Genomic DNA, 17801 nt, shown 5'->3' with positions numbered 1-17801 from the left:
ACATCGTTCCAACATCGCCCCAATATATAGACACATGTGTACGTGCGGTGTGTGCTGGCGGAATGAAGCTTAATTTGCTCCTCTCCCTCTCTCTCTTTCTCTCGCTATCCTGACTTCCGAGCCCTACCAGCCACACGTCATTCCTGGGCGACGGTGAACGCAAAATCATAACACGCCTTCAGCTGGAAGATCGTGAGATCAAGAAAATCCAAAACCTTCCACACACAAACCAATCATGTGCACAGCGAACTGGAACAGCGAGCAATTATACAAGAAGAAAAAAGCCGAATCCCTGTGCGCACAAGTGTTGGTTACTGTTTGCGTGAGTGAGAAGCTGTCTTTAGCACGCGGCTAGCAAAACCCGAAACACATAAAATCAAACAACTCATTAGATTTCTTGTTGGAGCAAAAGATGCTCATCAAAGGTAAGAAAGGAAGGATACAATTATCAATCATAAAACGTGCATTGAAACATTGACTGCGAACTGCAAATGGCCAAACTCATTACTTTTTATTTTACTTAAAACATATCCAAGATGCATTCTATGAAAATATTGCAAGACTTTCTCAGGCATTTCATCTGTAGTTAGCAAGGACTGGATGGAGGACCCACAAAAACATTGGTCGCAGTTCAGGAGAGTTGGAGGTCTCTACGATTGAACCAGAGTCCACCGTTCGAAAGACATTTTGCCAAGCCAACTTCAACTTCTAATTCTGAGTGATTTGTCTAAGGCATGGACGGCGAGTTTTGTATGATAAAGTTCTTCATGCCCAGGATATTCTACACCTTTTGAACGGCGAATCCTGTTGTATCCAAGTTGCACAAAAGTTGCCTCACAATTTCTAATTTCTTCACTCAGGGATAGAACTAATAGCAGCGAAAGAAATCTTCAATTAAAGTTTATAGCCAGTTGGAGCGATAGTTGCTCTAAATCAACTGAACACGACTGATGTAATATTTTGTCTGCACATTAAAGCCTTGATGCAAACATCGATAGACAGTTGTGAGGATCGCTAGGACACGAAAGTTTATCCTTTTTCGATACATATTTTTATTATTAAATCGTTCTCATTTTATCTGTAAACTTAAATCCTTTTATATTCCGATTTACGGCTTCTTCTTAGCTAGCGAGGATGATATCGTGCTTTCCAGTCTCCACACATCACACTGCACGATACACTTGAATTAGATGCAGTTGTGCTTGTACGATTCCCATTATTTCTTAAAGATGCACTGCTTCCACTGCTCGTAGAAGCGACTCATAAACACGTCACCGGAGATTTATTTAGCCCATGTACCTTACCGGTGCACAGCTTTACGAAAATCTGTCATGCTTCGGGAAAGGATAAAGCTCTTCCTTCACAGCAAACACAAACACAAGCATTGCCGCATGGGTAAACACACTTTTTGAGATAAACAAATCCAAATAACGGACGCGGGCGATAGAGTGCTTAGAGAAGCACGCTTGCATGGAAAATGCATGGGACATACTGTCGCATGATGCAGGAAGTTCTTCTCCATCTCTTCACGACAGCAGGACGGAGGATTTGTAACGTTAGTTCAAATTTAACAATAACACAAGGACTCAACACACAGCAAATACCCACCAGGTCTAACGAGTAATCCCAAATTTTGAAGCACTAAAGTAAACAATTCACCAGCGAAGATTTCTGTTTTCTGTTTTGCCTCCTCAATGCGTGCGTCGGGTTTTCGTTGCACCGTATCGCCCGGGCAGAACAGGAGAAAAACAAATAAAAATGCCGCAGGACACGACGACCGAACCGAACCTATGGAGAAATATGCAACACACGGAAACGATGTACACAGCGCACAGGATCGTCGAACGTTGGGCCAACCCCGAAGAAGGCCGAGGAAAGAGGCCGCCAAGACGCAGAATGCAGGGTGTAAAATTATTTAATCACTCGTCGTTTCCTTGTCGCACTGCACTTCTAGAAATAGAACGGATCAGCAGGACGCGCACTCGCGCATGCGCACAGGCACACGCGCACATAGGCTCACGCGCACATTGGCCACAACACTGCGCGCCCACACGATGGCAGCTCTTAACGCTGCACACACACACACCAATACAAACGCGCTCACACAGCTGGTAAATGGATTGCACACTGTAAACGCATCAGCGAATCCGCTCTGATAATACCTCGCTCGAGCCCGTGTCGTATGGCGAGGGCTCAAGGATACGGCATGGATTTTACTGCACACTCATATAAACACACACACGCACACTCTGGGCACACACGCACGCAAACACTAAGTAGGATTATTATTTTCTTTATCTTTCAATTTCCAGCAAGAAATCACGGCGATCTTTTTTCCCTTTTTCTTTGCTGATATTTCACATCACAAGCGCTTTGCTTGGGTTATCTTTAATACACATTTTCCGAACCACACAACAATTCACGCAACATTATGTATCACCGGGTACACAGTAGAAAATACCTGCAGCAAAATGGTGAGCAAAAAAAATGAAGATACAATTACAGCCTCCCCGAACGAAACACATCATTACAGTCGTCGACAACAGACAGAAGAGTAGTGAGAGATGCGGAATATAGTGTTTTAAAAATAATTCACAACAAAACAAGGGGCACGACGATGCGATGTTGTTGTTACAGGTTAGCTTTTCTTCAAGAGAAGAAACCCTGTGAAGTCTGTGAATCATACTACTACCGGCCTCTCTCTATATTACTTTCTCGCTCTTGCTTCCTCAAGTAAAGTTTGCTCAAACGATTTGCTAATTTTACTTCCTACTTTTAATTATTTTATTCGTCGATCACAATCTGCACAGAAGAATGCAGTTTTATTTTACACCAGACTTCATATTAGCGAACGATAAGCATCCCCCCCATTTTAGACATTTGATCGGTGGTATAAAACAAATCTACCATTCGCGCATCATCTAATGCAGCAAACGATCATTCGACGCAAAACAACAAGCGCGCGCGCACACACACACACTGCTACGTGTAAGAAAACCACGGCATGAACAATAGCAGAAGGATGGGTGGAGAATTGGGTTGAGGGTTTGCGAATGAAGAATCTCCACACATGATCAGAAGCAGCAGCAGCAGCAACAGCAGGGCAAAATAAAAATCCGCCACGAAGACGACGACGGAACGCGATCGTCGTTGCTGCTGCTGTTGCCGCGATCGAAAAGCGGGTCTCGCGCGTCAGCACAAAAAAATCCTGCTTCACTGTTACCCTATCTCATTCTCGCTTGGCACAATGAAATGATCTCTCGCTCCCTCTCACACACGTCTTCACTCTTTTGCTAGGCTTCGTTTCTTGCGTTTCGTCTTGGATTTGGATTTTTTCTTCTCTATTTTCTGCCTCTTCCGTTCGCGAGATTGCGTCGGAAAAGCTCGGATACTTATAAACACGGTTTCTCTTTCCCACCTAAACTACTGCTGCTGCAGCAGCATATCGCTTGCTCGCTCCGCACCTTGTACGCACACAACCGCACACGCAGAAACATTTAGCGCTGCTGCGATTTGCGCACATTTTGTAACACGCACTTTGAAGCGTTTGGAGCGAGAGTTTGTAGATTGCCAGCGGTTGGTGTTGTGCTGGCTTTTTACTTAAGCTGTTGGTTGCTCTTCCTTCATCCGGCGTGTTCTGTTATGTTGTGCAACATAACAGGGAGGGCGGTCCCCGGATTGTGAATGCAGCAGCTCGCTCATCAACAGCACAAAGAAAACGGAGCATGCGAAGAAATCCCGAATCCTTGTGGCAGATTTTCACCTCAATCCACAGGTTTTTGATGGATTAATCGAGGACTTCATTATAATGCCGCAAACCTTTGCCATCCATAACGACGAGGTGAAGATTGCGAAAGCCCACAGCTGCTAAGGTGCTTGATACAATTTGGATTATAGGTGAGATGATTTCCATATCTGCACTAGCTGGCGATGATGATGTGACCAACAAACATTTTAAAAAGCCTTTGAATATAATGTTTTTCTTAAAAGCATGTGCGTGCTTTGTTGCTGTTTTTTCTTAGGCGCAGGGCACAATCTAAAGGCAACTAGTGGCACGTTTTTCATTTCTGCTACATGTTCAACGGACCTCCCGTGCGCTGCTCAAGAAACGCAACTATGATTGCTCATGACCAAAGTAAGAGAGGGCTTTACTGTAAACTGCGTATAAAACGCAATTTATAAGCGTGAATATAGGGCAATTAATCAAGGCTTCTCAAAGTCCTTAAAAGACTAAAACCTTTCTAAGTTTTGATGTGCCAAATATAGCTGCACCGGTACACGAACACTTATTTTTGGAACCCATTTTTGGTAAGATACCACCTAGAAGTCCTGATGCATTTTTGTGATGCCTTGACACTTTTTCCAGCTAGCGTTCAATATCACACAAACAACAAAGATCACGTCTTATTGTTGCCCGTTGTGGTCGACAAATGCGATGCACTCTGGAAGAAAATCATATAGCACACCTGTTTTGCTTCTTATTTTTCTTCACACCCCGCACACACAACGCCCGTTTATCGTTGCTGACGTGTGCGTTTGCTTATCTTGAAACCATCATCATCGTCAACGATAGCAACTTCTACACCTAGCTGGGCAACAACACAGCGGCATTACATGCCTTCTATCTGCACAGTATCAATCCAACATCCAGCAAATCGTTGAAAACGGAATGAATTGTATTAAAAATTGGCCTTTTTTTGGGGATAGCTCACAAATTATAGCAAACTCTCATTTTTTATAGCACGTTCTTGTTGATCACAGCACAACGTAATTCATTCTAGCAGCTTGAACGTTATAATCCGATGCGATCTCGCATAATCATAATTGTAGCAAACAAACGAGAGCATAAGAATGTGTGTGTGAGAGCGAGAGCGAGGGATAGCATTAGAATGAAATGGAGAGCTCTCCTGCTTCTTATCAGTTATCGCGACCGGATGGACACACTATCGCTCCGCACTGGTGGAATAGGCTCCGTTTGACAATCGAACGGATAGGTTCTTCCGCACGGTTTTTGCAAAGTTTGCCCTACCGCCGCCGTTTGTGGTTTAGCTGTGCTCCACTGTCTCACAATTACGCAATAAACGATCGATGTTGCTGAGATATACACTGGTATAACCAACATCCCCGGCACCGCTTGTTGTAGTGCAATGGAGCATTCACGAAAAAAACCTTCCAACAAGACCAGCAACACAATCACCAACAATTCTGGCTAATACTGGTGTTGCTATCGTTGTTGCTGTTGCTGCGGCTCGGTTGTTGATGGTACTGCGTAATACACTCGGGCACCGGTTGCGCCTGCACGGCGTCGGCTATGCATTTTTGCAAGCTATAACTTTCACAGCCCGGCGAAACGTGAAAGAACGGAAGTTTTTCCCTACCGAACAAACACACATTCCTGGACGGAACAGCTACTCTTCTGCTCACAAAACTGTTGGGGTTTCGCTATGACGCACAGGCACAACACATAGAAATGGTGGATTTGTGAAATGACAACAAGCTGGACACAACCGGGACTCGGGCTCGAGACAGCACAAAACACACACACACGCTCGCCGATCTTTCTCCCGGTGGAGGTCACGTTTTGGTTTGGTACTAAATTTGTGCGGTTTGGTAGATATGTGCACACATACACACAGACACAAACACAGACGGGAAAGCCACAGCAGATCGATAGGTAAAAGCCGTTCCTTATTATGCCACTTCCACATCACCGCCCAAAACACACAGGAACCGAACAAAATGGGCGTGCAAACACGCGCTACATCCTCACCCCCATCCCAAAATGGACGTTCCTATACTACCACAACACAGTACACGGACTTTTGTTTTATTCACGCAAAACTCACTGAATATGCATTCCCCAACAGCACACCACGTACAAGTATAACTGCTGCTGCTGTTGCTGCTGATGTCGAAGTTTCGCGAAATACGCACGCACGGATAGTGTGACCGCCCCTCACGAAATGCGAACTCAAAATGAGTTCGATACCGCAGTTGCCGACTGGCTGAGCGTCGCCGCACCGAACTTCCTGTCCACTCACAGGGACTCACCGCTCGCCGTCGTAGATGGGGTGCGTGCGTCACTCACAGCCGAAAGCTGCGGCTGAGTTCTCGGAAATCGCTCCACAAAAGCTCTCGACCCTCTCTGGCCGTGGATTAGGCAGTGAGAGAGAAGCTTTTTTGTGCGTTGAGCAGCAGCAAGCAGTACTTCGCCATGGCTGCGCTGTTGTTTGCGTTCTGACCCTGTGCCCGTTTCCAACTTCTGCTGCTGTTGGTTGGTCGGTGCGGATGATGACTGTGTATGCACACTGTGTGTATTCTCTCGTCCGATTATGGGGGGGCCGCCACCTTAACATGCGGCCCCAAACAGACAACACGTAGTCGAAGCGAACACTACCATTAGAATTGAAGGTAACCAGTTTTGTTGACGGGGGTCTCACCTACATCTATGCTGGTTTGCGTTCGGGTGTTTCGTTTTTTTGTTGCGAATGTGTGTGTGTGTGTGTGTTATACACCTTCCGACACATGGAGCAGCATGGTGGAGCACTGTGAAGGTTCGAGCAAGCAACCTGTGCTTACCGGTTACTCACGTACGTGCGGAACAGACCCCAAACGAAAAGTAACCACGAGTGCTCCACCATCGGAAACAATTCTGAAGATGGACATTAGCGACATTAGGAAGAGCAATTACTCAGTTAAAGAAAGCAGATTAGACCTTTATTTTGTTTAATGATAATGTCCACTGCGAACTTCAATTGGAGTACAACCTTATTAATCTTATAAACAAAGTTAAAAAAATTAGAATTCTGATAAGATAAATGGGAAGAATTACAATGAAATGTGTTCTCAAAGCCTTCAAATTCAACACCTCTCCATCATTTTACTTCATTTCCATGATTGCGTCTAATTACTATCCATTGATGTAGGATGATTATACAGAATTATTCCAAGAAAACGATTACGCTTCACTAAAGGTCAGTTTATGTTCGGCGACAATTGACGGCATTATTTTCCGAACCAATTGCGACGTGATCGGACATCAAACTGCATCGATGCAATCCGGCAAGCACACACAACAATACGCACTTCTGTCGCCACCCGATCGCCGAAGACCGATGATTTCGCTTCGTGCACTGAGTGGCGCCTCCATCGCGAGTGTGAGTGCGAGAGAGAGAGGGAGAGAGCGAGTGCAACAGCAGTGGAGCAGATTGCATCATTCGCTTTTTCTGCTGACTGAGTGCCCAAAAACACAGTTTTCGCGCACCGAAGGGGGAGGTGTTTTCTATTTGACTTCTCGCAGTTGCGTCGATGGCCGAACAAGAAAAAGCTGATCTCACACCGGGAGGCTCACAACAACAGCGCGACGAATAAAGGCAGAAAAAGATATCGTCAGCAAAGTTGCGAGAATCGAAGTCGCAGGAGCTGCTCTCCATAAGAGACGATACAAACTGGTTTCCATTTTTCTACGCATCCCAAGGCAACAACTGGTGCAGGGCTAGTGCTAGGTGTGGTGGTGTTCTCGCCAGTATATGAGCAATCGCTACAGCAGGGGACCCGTGCCTCCGACAGAGTGATCACCGGTTTGTGTCGTCGTCTATCGGGGAGCGTGTCCATGCCATTGCCGTTTGCCTAATGATAATGAAGATCACATCAGTGATAATGGTAATGGCCAGTAGCAGCCTCCAACAACTTCTCCCCCACTCTCGGCTTACTTGGCCCAGCGAAAGAGAGAAGTGCTCCATCCGAAGAACGGCTGCTGTCGTGGACATCTCTTACGCGTGTCGTCGATGCATCTTGCTCGGTGCGCGATCTCGAACAGGAAAAAAAAGAGAGTGGAACATCAGCGTCACATTACAATCACCATCATCGCCGGACATGCACATCGGACGCGAAACACGAAATGCAAATTGCTTCGACAAACGGCGACAACAACCTCTCGGTTTTATGTGGCATGATGCTTTACAACACAACCAACGCCAAGAAGCGAGAAAGAACGCCAAAGTGCAAAATGTAAAACTACATCCGTACGCGTTGGTATGCGCACTTCCCTTAAATCGATTGAGAAAGAATTTGATGTATTTTCTGATCGAGAGCATTGCCGAGAGAGAGAGAGAGAGAGAGAGAGAGAGCAAACATTTGAACGTTTTCCAGACTAAATAAGACATCTTAAGATGCTTGTCTAAAGGCATTGTTTGACATGTTTTGACTCTCTCTCTCTCTCTCTCTCTCTCTCTCTCTCTCTCTCCCGCTCTCTATCAATAAAAACAAGGTTTCGTACACCATTTACCAGCATCAATTAAAGATGCAAATTCTGCATCACTCACATTAGCTGCACCCTACTAAAACAGCAGCAAGTACACACCTGTAGATATAATCTGCCGTGCCGCCACTACCATCCACCACTGCCAACGGTACAAGATGAATTGTCTAACCGAAGTCTTCCCTTCGGTGTGTACCTTTACAGTTCCTTTAATTAATTGGTTTTAATATATGCGCATTATTAAACTTGCTCCAAGAGGGCACGAGGGCGCCCGGCACACACGCAGAACAGATAATCCAATCTGTCTGTTTTTGCTCGCACACCCACAGGCACCCAATAGAATGGCCGGGGGGAAGCTCCGGTGCAGCGCAATCGTTGCAGCAGTTGCTTCGCGGCATCTCTCCACTCTCATACGGTCGGGCTGGTCGAATGTTTCTGGGCGTAGAATGTTCACACACACACACACACACCCAACAATTCGTAGATGCACTTGTTGTTTGCTGTTCATCCGCGCGATTGATGAAAATTGAAACATAACCGTTCTGGGTGTGTGTGTGTGTTTGCTCTTTCTTCCCTTCCTTTTTACTTCCTTTTTAGATTATGGATTTCTACGCAACACGCAGCTCTTTTCGCACTTTTTCTCCCTCTCTCTATCTCTCTCTCTCTCTCACTAGCTTTTCTATTTTAATTCGTTCCTTTCTTCCATTAGTGCATGCTGCTGCTGCGCGCATGCTGGATGCTTTTAGCTCATTATTTAAAATGCCGAACGAAACGGACGCAGTGTGTGCTGCAAAAGTTAACGGTACGAAAGAATGCATTAAGGATTATTATTATTTGGAGAGAATTAAACAATATTTGTTTTACCAAACGATAATGGGATGCACAAATCATACGCAATTTGCTTCAGGAGAAGCTTAAGAGAACGGTTAAATCGATTCGGCCAGAAGCAGCAGAACGGACGCAAACGCGATGAAAAAGCTTCGTCAATTATTTCAATAGAATGTGCAGGTGGCGGGGATAGGATAGGACTACCCGGCTAGCCATGTTATCGCCTGATAGTTACAGGAAAATAAATATTTACTTTACTTTGAACAATCTCCCTCGACAATATCTGAACATTTTTATGTGAATATTTCAAAGTGTAGAAGTTAAGATAGCTAGTACACTTCACGGATAACACCCCGATGTTCACTTAAGCGTTACTCTAAACCGAGAGAGAATTATGCGCATTTAAAACACTGAAAAATATAGCAATTTAGCAATTTAGCATTTAACAAAACAATCTCATACCTCTTCTCAAAGCCATCTTCTCAAGGAAATAAAAAGATCCTTCGTCGATTTATGCTAACCAAAGATAAGGATCGCTAAAAAATCCTACAAGCCAACAACGATGGCACGAATCAAAACACTCTTGAAACGGATGAATAATTTTTTTAAACAACACTATTAGTAATAGACTTATATAAGCTTTGCTGGTTTTTGTTTATGTTTCATTGAATGAAATAGAGTATTTTAAATTTTTCTGCAAAACTATATTCAAATTTGTTTAACCATCAACCAGCATGTAAGCACTCAATTAAATGTTTTAAATAAAGAGGTAACAATCCGATACATTTTAAATTTTATCGCAAATCAAGCGAAAGCATAAAAAGTGCATTGGCGTAGGGAAAAGTTCCACCAATGTGAGCTTATGCAGCAGTAGTTAGCGATTGAAGAAGAAAAAACGTACATACTGTCGTATGTAGATGGGCGGAAGAAAGGTTTTCGATGGTTTTTATTAGCATTTTTCTCATGGCGCACACGTAGGAAGATGTGTTTCTGCACGAGGTTCTGCTGCTGGTTCACGAGCGGTATAAAATAACGGATTCCAGCATTTCTCTTCCTTCACACTGCACACGCCCATCGCTCTTTCTCTCCCTACGGTACTACCAGCATTAACATATTTCCCCCGATGGCTTACTTCTCAGTGGCACCTTCAGGCGGGCGCGCGCGCTCGAAGCGTTCGCGATTGTTGGCAAATTAAAAAAAATTAATTCACAGCATGATCACAAAGCTTGCTCCGTACGACAGACAAGCATCAGCAGCAGCAGCATAAAACACGGCGATGCATAGTTTATGCTTTTTTATTAATATTATTTGCGCACATCATCGACCGCCAGTACTGTCCTCTGCATTTGATCCCACGTGTGCGTAAATCTTCTGGCTGACTAAAGAGCAGATAGCAACAACAACGACTCAGAGGAGGGTATTCAATGCACCGAATGTGGGCCAAACGAGAAGCGGTAGGGAAGACATTTGTGCTTTGCTCGTGAATCGTGAAGCCAGAAAAAAAGCCCCAGTCGATGCAAGAGATTAGACTGGTATACAATAGATATTCATATCTCGTTTGCAGTTACACGAGTGATGCCGAAACTTGTCAGACGACCAAATAAATGACCGTACGGTGCATAGTTAATTAAGTATTCTGTACGACGTGTTCATCTCTGTGTTGCATACCGTCCACAGGACAAGCGGGAATTTTAAAAGCAATTATGAAGAGCTTAATCCAACTCTGACGATTGCAACTATATCATCTCCGTGGTATTACAAATTTCGCCATGCTTGAAATGACGTCAGCAAACAATTCAGATCTAATTATTTGCAATTTATTTTATATTTCATAAATAGATTGTTCTTCTTCTTCCTTGGCACTCGAGAGGTCTCGGCCTCCCAACCTCTGCCTTTCTGAGACTTAATTTTAGCCGTAGCAAATTAGTCAGCATCTTCCAGGAGGCTCCAGGGGCGGTCTAGATGGGATTTGTGACTCGGTCCTGTCGTGTGAAGACCGGCACTGTTATCGCCTCGACCACCAGACCGACCCTTAGGAGACAGTATTAGGCCATATATTAACTGGCTAAATGGAAACCTTTTTCCTCTAACAGATTCTGAGGCCTGTGTAAACGCATACACGTGGCAGTGAAAACCACGAGCTGGTACATATCCGTTCCAACTATCTTCTGTTTGGACGAGCTACGTGTTTTATAGCTACCAGTTGTGTATCGCACACGAAAAGCACACTCTCCCATACTCATTACCACCTATAGCGCGCGCTGCTGTTGGTAGTTTTGAGGCGCCCGAAAACCAAACGTGGAATTATGGCAACAACTTACTGCTAGCGGTACAGTAAAAGCGGGGAAATAAACATTGATACCGCAAACAGGTGCGGCAGGTGGACACGGTTCTTCGTATCAGCATTTCAGGAAGCATTTCTAGGCATGCCGTTTCCAAGTAGCAAAGCCTGTCTCGTTTGGAACTCACCTTTACTTCCCACACGACACTAGGAAGATTTTTTTCGCTAGAAGTTTGATGATTGAATGCGTGTATCATGCAGTAAACAACCAAACTAGAACCGACGGGAATGATAGCGTCTTAAATTTTGATCCAGTCACAAAAACAGAATATGTTGGTGGGTATCAGTCAAATATTCGAACAAAATTCCAGGAGAATAGGTAAACTTAGCACGAAACAGTAGATATTGTAGATGATCTTTTCTTCATTGGCACCACAATGAATCATGAGGAATCTCGACTAGCCATCCCTGACATCCATGACTGGATATTATGGATCAAACATGAAAAAACGAACATAAATAATGATGACGAACCACAAAAAGACATTTTCCATGCCTACACGATATCTGTCAGTCGGCTACTTGTTGAAGAGCTACCTATCATTGCGTTTATCGCAAACGTGAGAGAATCGTAGCACACCGTACACAGTGTACGCAAGGAAACAACTATAAAATAACCACCACTAGCGCTTTCTTTTGGGCTCGCAAACATCCCCAGCACGGCCAAGAGCACTCCCTGCCAATAGGTCCAAAAGTAGAAAACTTCAGCTACTTAACGCTTGTGGGATACCTGATCTGCGGGCCGTTTTGCGATCGCTTGGATAGGAATGTACCGACTCAGCGCGGAATGCGCACAGAGAAACGGGAAACGCGAAAGCCAACGGAGGGGACAAGTGTTTTGGAGATAAAGTGCTATTTTTACAAATATCCCACCACAGTAAGCCACCGTCGGTTTCGAGTCTTCATTGTGCGTTTGCTTGTCCGGAGTGCTACACGAACACTGAAAGACCGATGCAGGTAGAAGTCTCTAGAACAGGCTACATAAGGATTAGGTGAAACTTGAGTGTATAAAATGAAGGTGATTGTAGTAGGATTAGCTGAGGCACCAGCAATAAATTGAATTGAGAGTTATGAAGACTTTAATTTTAATACTTCGTCGATATTGCAAGCAACTAATAGACAGGCATTAGTTACACCGATCGTTGGGCGATAGGCCCAAACCTCATCCTATTCTTGCGATACGCCCAGCACAAGACATAGCAGATCGATAAAAGAGCATAATCACTCGGAGGATAGCAGCAACGAGAAGGATAAGGTACCGAACCGATATGAAACATGGTGCAACAATGTCTGCAGCCCGAATTTAATCTCAACGAGACGAAATGGTTGTATTGCTTCTAGTTTGTCGCGGTAACATTTTTATTTCCTCCTTGCCTTTCAGTTCAGCTTCCATCAGCTAGGGAATGTTACGTCCCAGGAAAGACACTATCGAAACCGAATCCGGGTGCATTCCTTCGCCAAACCATCTGCCGTTGGGCGAAGGACAGTGAGACACGAGAGACCCACTATTGTGGAATCCGATGTGTTGATAGGCTGCCAGAGTTTTTGGCACAACAAGACATACTCAACGTGACACACATCTTCCCCCGTCGCACTTAGGATCCGATGCACATGACGTGAAATTCGATAGCGTTACCTTCAGTGCGAGAGCAGGAAACTGACACAGAACCGGAAAGAAAGTGGATATGATAACGAAAACACAAGACGTATCGATTAGATTTGTTCTGAGTGGGACTCGCTGTTTGGGTTTTTTTTGCAGGTTTGAAGATAAGCATTTTAAATTTATTATTCTCATAGAATTGTTCCAAAACCTCCAAAGACCTTTAATTAGATTAGATAAATTAGTTAGAAATTAGATAAATTATAAAAATGTGAGACAAAACTCGACGAGTAATGCCAATCAAACCATTCGCTAAATAAACAGAGGGACTCTTATTAAAATACCTTGCAAATTACCACATCTCCTCTTGACGAGGGTTGTAACAGAGACATAAAATAGCTAAATGATTAGTAACATTTTTTTTATTGTCGACAAACTGATACTTAATACTATGCACAAGACGTTGCCGTGGTACCGCCGTAAACTGCAGCGTGCGCCTTTCGGTTTGCTGATAGTTTTACAGCATTTAAAAGCAGTAAAATGCGTCAAAAAAATACACAAACACACACGTTGGGACGAGCAAAAAACTACAAACACACAGCCACGGTTTATCCAATTCGTACGTACTAGGCAGGCAATGCTTACCCCGCCACACACGCCGACTGCTAAGAGAAGCCATAAAAATAATGGGTTTCACGAGTGCGATCGTAAAAAAAAGCCCGCAAGTAAATACGCAAACCATACAGAACCGCGAGCTGCATGAAGAATTGGGTAGGAAGAAAACAACATAAAATACCATTAGATGTTCCAATGAGTGCAGGATTCTGTCCCGTAAGAAACAGGGTACTGCTTGGTACAGAGGCAGGCACACGACACACGGGATGCAAAGCTAACGAGGGTTAGCGGCCGGTTTTCCCCGTTTCGTGTATGCATGTCACACCCTGCAGAGGATGATATCGCCCTAGTGCCGGGATTAAATGGCTCCGTAGAGCCGTGGGTGATGACTGTAACAGGTAAAACTGCATTTGTCTCTACTTTTAGCACATGTTGATTACGGTTTAAGACTGTCCTGCATCAAAACCCAGACTGCAGTCAGGACAAGCCTACAGGAGGTTAATTAGTATACTTTTATATCTTTATTAAAACCCTCGCGAATGGCGCGATATTCAAGAATGCGTAGGAAACACGATTTGATTGCTTTCAAGTTTCATCTCATTCCATCGACAGCAACGAGCGAGGCTCTCCAAGGCACTGAAGCAACTACAATAAAAGCATTAGCAATACATTTCCAATCGGCCGAGTACATCGCCACTCTTCTACCGATGGAAGGATTCGCACAACAATTTGCGCAACAATCACTTCTGCTAGGATACATCATTGAATCGGCGCAGCGATAGATGGTTCCAAGATTGCCGTCTCCGTTCGGTACAACTTTTGCCCCATTACCGGCCATCGGTATTTCACCTAATTAGAAATTACTGTTCGCCCGTCGAACCAGCGTACCGGCGAACACCGGGAGAACGCCAAAGTTCTCCAAGGTTCGGGAGATGGCCGGTGTATAGAGGAAGCACTGCAAGAAAAGTGCCGCGTCACGGTTGGCAATTAATTTCTTCTACTTCGGTAGCGCGAGCAAAGACGAATTGCACCGATTACACATCCGCGATTCGCTGGTTCTGTTTTTGTCTGTTGTGCGAAGGATTTTTGAAGTGTTCACGTGAACTGGGCGACCGATGAAATGTTGAGCAAAGCATTTTATTTAACAATTTTGTTAGTTTATTGTTGGAAGTTGTACGTCATCGAAAAGTTGATCACACACAGAGAGAGTGAGAGAGATGACACATTTTATTGAAATCAATTATCCAATCAAACTTTTTATGAGTTACACTATGGTTGTTTTTCGAGCAAAGTGAGTAAACAGAGCCAGCTTTCCACCACGAAATCAAAGCAATACTACTGGAGTAGAATAATTGCATCCACTGAAGAGGAAGTTACCAGAAACAATCTGTAAGTGCTTTTGCTTAACCAACCAACACTAATCAGGTTCCTTCGCGAGTGGAGGGAGCCTTACTGTTGAGGCCAACGGGGATGAAGCATTATGAAAGCGAACGGAAACGAGCCAAACGCATCTCTCGGAGCGTATTGTTGCACTGCACTCTGCACTGTATCTTTTCTCGTTCCGCTCCTTCAGGGCAAAGCAATGCTTGTTATTGTTTCTGTTCGATTGCTGTGGTCAACAGCAATTAGACAAGCCAATTATCTCACCGAGGAACCACCATCGGCAGTAGGGGGGTGTCATCACCACCTTTGAACGAGGGTTGGTGCTGTGGTAGGCAAAGGAACCGGCTCTGTCAACTGGACATGGCTTTTAAACAAATAGAGACTTACCTCAGTAAAGTCTTTGCGATACAATAAATCGTTTACTTCACGACCTTCAATGGGCTCTACGTTTTGTTGGGGGAAAATTAGTACGAATCGTAGGAAATTGTCTTCCGTGCGTTGTCGGAACGATTAGTCATCAACGTCGAAGCGGAGATGCAAATGTAGGTCTTGAAAACATAAAGTTTTTATACTGGAAATGCGTCTTTTGACTCTTTGAGGAACTAAGTAAGGTGTAGCAACAAAAAAGATATTTTTTTCGTAATAATTTCATACAACAATAGACTTCTTCGGGATGAAAAGATCCATAAAAATAGGTATCTTGGCAAGGTTTCCTTCATTGAGGACTACGATGACTTCACCCAATTTTTGTAAGAGTTTTGACATTTGAAGGATGATCTCTTCACAATCTGCTTACCGTCTAATTCTGATAACACGGGCAGGATTATTGTCAACACTTTCGCAAGCTTGTGACGTTGGTGATTCATATTATTGGCCTTGCCTGATCTGTACAGTTAAAATGATCAGCTTTGGGACGACTTTACCAGTTCTGAGTAGTCTTCTTCATGATTGTTTTAATTTGTGACAGACACTGACTAATGTTTCCAGTTTTCCAGCTTAAGCCATCATAAACCCCATTCTTACGTAGTTTCTGAAGAATGATCATCGCTAATTGAAGGTGGTCGTTGTCTTTGGTTTCTTTGCAGCGGGTAAACCCACTACCAAAATAGAGACGTCTACCCTGCGCTGTCCGCATCAGCCTACGGAACCTACCACCGCTTTTTTCCCATTGTGGATTCGAAGTCGGAAAAGCATCGTCAGACACCAGCACCGACGATCATCATTTGCCATGCATTTTGCCAATTGGTTCCGTTGCCAACGTTTGTCATCGTATGCCATTCACGGCACGCTCTCTCTCTCGGTTCGCGTCGAAACGCTTTCGATGCTCGCTGGTATCCGCATTGTCAGCGAGCTCCGGGAACGAATCAATGGAACGGATTGTTTTCAAGGAACGACCCACACTGCGAACAGACACAATTCAACCAACCGCCAGCCGTCCGGAGGCCGAAAAGCTGTGGTGCAGCAGCGAACGGTGTGAGAATATGGATGCATTCGGATGCATCCGCATGATGAGCTGCATCCACACTGCACCACCAACTTCTGGGCATGGGGGGGCAAGCAACAACGCAAGGACATGAGCGTGGATGCGAAACATTCAAGGTATAATAATTAAGCGATGCCTGGGCAAAGCCAGTGTTTAATTGGCATCACAAATTGAAAAGTGTAAGCGAAGATGGTGTTTCTCGCTTCTTAGCACAAAGGCAAGGTATGCAGATACGACATGCTTATTGCAGCACATGCGATATGGTTAATATGGAAAAATAAATCTGATTTTATGATATCATCATTAAAAATAGGTGGTCACATTTAACATTTTTTTGTTAAAAAATGATCGACAGCACGTGTCTCGTTGAAATTATCATCGCCATTTTGTACGTACACTTTCTCCATTTTATCGTAAGATTGATTATTGTTTCGACGCTTCTTTTGTTCCCCGTTGATGCAGCCGCACCCGATACATGGGCCGGCGTAATACAGATGCAAACAGATGCGCAAAAATCTAACCTCCACATGATATATATGCATATCTTCGCTTACCGCGGCGAAGGTGTTTGCTGCTGCCGGGTGTGTGCACGCATTAAGCGGTACAGGTGTTTTTTGCTTCCCCCACTTTGCAACGTCTGCGTTGTTTACAGGCGCACACACACACACAGAAGGTGCATCGTCACAAACGAAGAGAAAGAAATAACACACATTCCCAGTTGGGCCCAGTGTAGCCAGTGCCACACACCTCCTTCGGAAGATCAGTTAGTCGACTAACGAGTGTACAGAGAGAGAGAGAAGGCACAAAAAAGACAAGCAAACATAAAAAAGCGGCAATACGAATATGGCGCGAGAGTGCGCGCGCGCGCGAGGCAGAAAATAAAAATGTATGTCAAGGAGACGCAACGCGTACACCAGCAGCAGCAGCAGCAGCAGCAGCAATACCAGCGCACCGGGGATGTGTGCAAAGCTTCGATGCTCGGCTCTGGTGTTTGTGCGCAGTGTTTAGCGGCCAAAGCGTTAGGGAGGGTGGTAGTGCGTTTGTTTGAAAACGAGACACACACAAAACATTCAAAGCGCCCAGAAGCGCATTGTTCAACGTGCACGGTACGGTATATGGGGAGGAGCGTTGCAGATTTTGCCGACGCACCCGCAACAAACACCGAAATCCAAAAATAAACGGTTGCGAAAATGGTAGAACCATATATAGTGCAGTTACTGTAGTTCATATTTGAATTAGCTGCACCGGTAGCAAAATATGACATTTTCATTTTAAATCGGTTTCGGTTTAA

The 17801-nt window shown here is 44.5% G+C and overlaps 1 protein-coding gene across 3 annotated transcripts in view; it reads right to left on the bottom strand.

Annotated features, from left to right (window-relative positions):
• Positions 1 to 17801, bottom strand: part of LOC118511597 (neurogenic protein mastermind) — a 107980-nt gene that overhangs the window by 67310 nt on the left and 22869 nt on the right. Inside the window, exons 1-2 of one of the 3 annotated variants that reach the window (XM_036054863.1) lie at positions 5847 to 6002; positions 1609 to 2461 (exon numbers count right to left, since the gene is read on the bottom strand). The exons of 1 other annotated variant lie outside the window; for it this stretch is intronic. The gene's annotated coding sequence lies outside the window, so the exon portion shown is untranslated. Of the gene's footprint in view, positions 1 to 1608; positions 2462 to 5846; positions 6003 to 17801 lie in introns of those variants that run through there. One more of the 3 variants, XM_036054864.1, reaches the window with a different exon arrangement.

This window comes from Anopheles stephensi, chromosome 3, assembly GCF_013141755.1.
Source record: "Anopheles stephensi strain Indian chromosome 3, UCI_ANSTEP_V1.0, whole genome shotgun sequence".
In the NCBI taxonomy this organism is placed as follows: Eukaryota; Metazoa; Arthropoda; class Insecta; order Diptera; family Culicidae; genus Anopheles; species Anopheles stephensi.
The sequence above is the reverse complement of the archived record's forward strand: the minus strand, read 5'-3'. Positions and strand labels throughout refer to the sequence as shown.